The 5,964-nt window shown below is 36.2% G+C and overlaps 1 non-coding gene across 1 annotated transcript; it reads right to left on the bottom strand.

Annotated features, from left to right (window-relative positions):
- Positions 1–1,080: 1,080 nt before the first annotated feature.
- LOC149540561 (U6 spliceosomal RNA) lies at positions 1,081–1,183 on the bottom strand. The gene has a single exon (XR_016356602.1). It is a non-coding gene; the product is annotated as a U6 spliceosomal RNA (small nuclear RNA).
- Between the last annotated feature and the right edge of the window lie 4,781 nt (positions 1,184–5,964).

Below are 5,964 nucleotides of genomic sequence, written 5' to 3'. Positions count from 1 at the left end.
GCTATGTTCGTGAGTGCTGTCCATAGTTGAGGCATTGTGAGAATCAGATCATTTAATTTGACTGGTATTTCAGTTTGTAATATCTGCCTTATGATGTTTTATTCTGTGCAGCTCCTCATTGAGGTACCGGTAGTGTCCTTCAATTATGATTTCTTTGCCTGCGTTGCTTTCTCAAATTTTTCCTGTGCTTCTTCCAATCTCTTCTTTTCTTCTGTCGGGTTAGGGTATAGTTTTGCTTGCTTACGGGTGATTTCTAAGACTTCTTCGTTTGTGCCGATGCTGATCAAATTCACTCCTGATTTCGGGCACTTGGCATCTTCATGATCTCCAAGACTGCACCATTTGCATAACAACTTTGGTGCATTTGTTGATGTACAATTCCATGCAAAGTGGTCCCATAAATTGCATGCTGGACATTGAAGCATCAAGCGGCCATTCGCATTGCACTAAATTTGGTTGTGGCCCCCATGATTATTATTGGTATTGTTGTTTGGCCCTCTTCTATTATTTGTGTACCCACCCGAAGTGGCACCATCATTTTTGGTGTTTTCGCTCCCTCCTGACGTGGAATCTAAGATATCTATTAGACCAAAGACATTAATTTACAAGGGTCATATAACATTGAACACAAATTATATAAAATCTAGCACATTCATTAGACCAATTAGATTTTTTTGTAAGATCATCAAAATTTAAACATAGTATTCCTATTATTATTATTTTAATTTATATTGCTCTTATTTTTTAATTAGTTTTATTACGCTCTTACAAAAAATTAAGTTTAACATTGAAATGATAATACTTATTTAGCTTGTCCAAAATTTAAAAAATTAAAAATTTATATTTCTCTTATTTTTAATTAGTTTTATTGTACTTTCAGAAAAATTAAGTTTAACATTGAAATGATAATACTTATTTAGCTTGTCCAAAAACAATTAAAAAAACTAAAATTAAAATTAAACTGAAAGGTTCCTGTAAAAATTGAAATGATAATACTTATTTAAGTTGTGGACTTTTTGGAAAAAAAATTTAATTAAAAAAATTGAAATGATAATTAAATTAAAATGTAAGGCTGGTTAAAAAAATTTGGACCATTTCTCGATTTATGCGTGTCATCCTTGCGCAGGGGCCATGCTAATCTTCTCTGTATCGTTCCAATTTTATCGGATGTCTCCGAAGAGACACTAGCAGTGTTGTACTCTGACAAATGTAAAGCAATCAAAATATAATCGTACGCCGCATGTGGGAGTAACCAGACTATGTCGCACGCGACACTAGTCACTGAGAGACACGAGTGCTATTTACTATTTACGCGTAATTGGTAGAAGAACAGAGAGACGAATTCGAAAACTCCATTTCAGTATAGAATGCGTCCATATGGAAAACTCTCTGAAATTTAAAATGCAGACCGGAGGCCATTAATTTTTACTTAACTATTGTTTGGAGGAGTGCGCTACCAATGAGAGTAGCATGGTTATAACCAATGCTTTATCCGTAGACAAGACATGCAAAACTTGGGTAGAGATCAGAACAAACCTTTTTAAAAGACAAGGCTAGCTGGGTAGTCTGAAGTCTGAACTTTGACCAGGGAATACGGGTTCATTTTCTGCTAATCAAAGTAGTTCACATAGAATCAACAGCCAGTTGGGCTGAATCAGGGTTTCCCTCCCTATTTCGTCCTCACCGTCCAAAACAATACAAGTAACTCTCGTTATTTAATCCGTGCCCGCCCCCTTCCAAATCCTCAGCCCGCATTTCGCGTCCTCCTCTATAAATTTAGCGTTAAATGGCCGCACCGCGCTGATCGGCCAGCAGATAAATGGCATCCCGCAGGAAATGCCCTATAGCAATGAATTCCATCTGCAATGTGTGAGAAAGGATGCCCAATTGATCCGTCCAACCCATTACAATCCTTCCCCGATGTTCTGTTCTGGCCCTGAATCCATGTGGCAAATACTCGCCATCGAAACCCACATCGGCCGCAGGGCGAAGAACCCACAAAAAGGGCTTTGTGCTCGACTCCAAACCCACCATAAGGATTTCATGATCATTCATCTTTCTCAGAGCATTTGGATTGGTGTTGCTGTTGGGGATGAGCTCCAATTTGAAGTGGAGTTCATGGATTCGGATATCTTGTGGTGGGGAAGAAAGTAATTTGTTTTGGGCAAAGGGGGCTTGGTGAGATGAGAGGATTAGGGGGATTGAGAAGCCTTTTCCGGCGTAGAATCCCAGACATGGTAGGAGAACCAGATGAGGGCGCTGATCGGCCATTTTCCACTGGTTCGGATTCGGCTTGGAAATCTTGCAACCTCCTCTGGAATGGTGAGGAGATCACCCGGAATGCTTCTATCTTGCAACTGGATTGGATTGCTAGAAACGGAAGCCGGGGAGAAGATCGACCAGATTACACTTTTGGGCAGATGTGTCCACTCTTGCTTCTGCAGAATGCTGTCACTTCAGTTCAATTTGTGGTGCAGATTTGGCAAGTTCAACATTTTTTTGTACGATCCAGTCAGTCGGTTTAGGCTAATTTCGTTCATCTACAGTTCCTAATTCATATGTTAAATTTGTCCATTTTTTCTAGGTGAGTGAAGCTTAAAGCTAATTAACTCTTTATAGAATTCATAGAGCACAAGGTGATCTAAAAGTGTCATTTTAAAAGATTCGCCCAATCCTTGCCACTAAGACTCCCAATAGTTGTTATAGTACTTTTTGTACAAATGAACCAATCAGCAATCAAGAAAACTAAAAAATGAAAAACGTGAACGACTATTGGTGTTCATGGTGATTTGTTTTGGCATGTTTGTGTGCAGGTACCCAAGTTTTTTTGGGCGATAATCAGGGGGAAAGGTAACGGTTAATGTGGTGACATTGCGTACATGAGCTGCAACTGACTTGTTTCCCCTATTATGAAAACTACTTGATATTTGTTGCAACAATTTGATGCAGGAGCATCTTGCATGAGAAAATTATTGAAATAAATAAATAAATGGTTGTCATTCCATTTATCGAGGTGTGTGGATAGAATTCTCGAAAGTTATGAATATTGTAAAAAATTGTGGATATTGTAGAAGGTTGTGGAAGAATTCTAGAAGGTTGTGGATAAGTCATGCATGGGTTGGTAAGTACCTATTTAAGTAAGGCATATGAGCATTTCTAATCAAGCTCAAGGAGAAGCTTGAGAAGTAGAAGCTTGAGAAGTGGAAGCTCGAGAAGGAGAAGCTTGGGAAGTAGAAGCTTTGGGAAGAAAGCTTGGAAAGGTGAAAGTTGTGGAAGGTGAAGCTTGGAAAGCTTGGAAAGTTTCAAGGTGTGGAAGAGAAGGAGGAAGTGAAGAGTGCATTTTCCTGAGTCTGTGGACAGAGTGTCGAATGTGAGGCAGTTTACACGTGGATTTTGGATAAAGTTGGAGAAGAGCTAGTGACTGCGGTTTAGAGACAAGGAGGTTGCTTGGTGGCTTGTGAGCACAAGTTGAGATCTTGGAGGTTTCTACCAGAGTGTGGATCTAGACTAGCTTGGGTTTGGATTGGATTTTGAGAGATCTTGCAAAAATGTTATTGTAATTGCTAAGGATTTTCAAGTTTAATAAAATTTCTTGGGAAGCATTTTATCTCTCTTTGTCTTCATATTGTTGCATTCTTGGTTGTGAGTTGGTAAGGGTGGTGTGGCCCTTCGTTAGTGGTATTAGAGTCGTCCTTCATCACAACTATACACCCTTTCTAATAGAGGGACTACAAAGGAAGTAATTTTATATCAAGTGTGACATCAAAAAATAATAATAAAATTACTTATTAGATTTCTCTTGGATAAATTATATACCTTTTCTAATATAGGAATATTAATATATTGGTTTAGTAAATGAAATTATTAGATAAGAGATTTTTTTTCTACACCAAGTCATATTGTGATATTGTATAAGGATTCAAGGTTGTAATTTTTGAGATTTGACTTCTTACATTCTCTTGAGCAGTGTATGAAAAATGACAAAGAAGATGGGCATGATGGATGCATTGGATGAGAGATCACTTCCCATGCAAACCAAACTTGAATTGTTGATGAACATTAACTTTGCATAAAATGGAAAATAAAATATTTCACACAAGACACATGCCACATTATCAAAGCTCCCGAGAATAAAATTGGACCAAAATCTAATGTGAGAATAAAAGTGGGCTTGTACCAACCCATCTCACCAAAATCCAAAAGTGGATCTCCACCGTCGAGTACAAAATTGTCATTACAAACCAAATCAACCTCATTCAAGTGGAAGAGGACAAACTTATTTGCACAAAGTAAGAAAAAGGCAAGAGTTCTCTTAACAAATACATGAACAAATCCACAAGAGTAGTTTATAGTTGGGCATTTAAAGTAAAGGATTTATCGAGTCCAATGCGAAATGATGAAATATTTCAATCACCTTGTTCAAGAGTAATTTCAATCCATGATGACAAATGGACCACTCAACACTCATTGCATCTAAGTGATGCTTGCAGAGGTGAAGTACCAGGACTTACGGGAGGTCACTCATCTTCGTATTACTCCAACTTAAACGTCATTAAAAATAAAGATGCCTATAAGAGGCAAATAGAGATATCATATTTTGAGATGCTTAGTTGGATTGAAGGTAATCAATGGCATATGTTTATGCAATGTATTTACAAGAAGATCATTATGCAATAAGTGATTCAACGATGATAATCATTAAAGTTCCAAGCTATTGTGTCAACAAATAAAGATGACGAACAATGATAAGAAGTGTATAAAGTTATAGACAAAGAAAATTTGTGTTAGTGTTCTTCAAGATATTAGAAACATAGATGCAATGATAATGGTACTACATGCAATCTAATCCAATGTAGTAAAATCAATGTTGTAATACAATCATAAATATGTTGAAAAAGGTTGTCAAACATGCAATGTTGTTACATAATGACAAAGATGCTAAATAAGTAATTTTTTTTTTTATCAAAGTAAACGAGATTTACAATCTCAAAGTCTATGACTATCTTAAAATAAATAAATAAATTACCAGACAAACAACAAAACATTGTTATGATAGGTGCAATAAAGCATAAGATTTAAGAGTAGTGTCACGATCTCTTGAAGAGCAAAAAGGATAGTAGTAAGGAGATGCTTGGGCTTATGAGCTGACAATACTAAAAAGATGTCATGTGAAAATCATTTGAAGGACAATAGATGAATATAGAGATATCTTGAATGTAGTAGACCAGGGGAATGTAGGAAACTATGGTCTAATGATTGCCCATTAGCAAAAGATGACAATGCTAAATGATGAGAATCAACGTTACCAACCAAGTGACAATCAATGTTACAAAATATTGATCTATTCAATGTCAAATAACAATATGAGATCATTGTCCTTAGGAATCCACAATTTTTCTTTAAGAAAGGTTGTAAGATATATTGAATGTAGTAGATCAATGGTATGCATGAAACACTAGTCTAACAATTGTGAATAAGAAAAAGATGACAATGCTAATTGACAAGAACCAGTGTTAGCAAACAGAGTGCTAGATAATGCTACAAAACATTGATAGTCAATGTGAAATAACAATCTAAGATCATTTCCCTTGGGGATTAACGATCTTTTTTTATGAGAAGCAATTGCAAACACACAAAATATTCCCCTTAGCTAAAGAGATAGAATTATAAAATGGGCACTGGTTTGTAGCCCCCCCTAAATTGAGCATTTGGTAAATTTATTAAGCTTATCAATAGTCTTGACAAATTTTGTAGTTGTATATAAAGAGAAGGCTGATATAAATAGTTGTGAAACTAAGGACAATATGCTATGTACTAAAATTGTTTCAAAGTTTGCTATATAGAGACTAATGTTATCATTTCTCTTCCACATAATGTACCTCTCGTACATTATTTCTACAATTAATATCAACTAGCACATCTGTTTGCATCTAGTGATAGTGCTATCATAACTCTCAAAACAAG

Source organism: Cupressus sempervirens, chromosome 9, assembly GCF_028749045.1.
Source record: "Cupressus sempervirens isolate cs-2001-9-10 chromosome 9, ASM2874904v1, whole genome shotgun sequence".
NCBI classification, from domain to species: Eukaryota; Viridiplantae; Streptophyta; class Pinopsida; order Cupressales; family Cupressaceae; genus Cupressus; species Cupressus sempervirens.
Note: the sequence above shows the minus strand (reverse complement) of the source record. Positions and strands in the feature narration are given on the sequence as shown.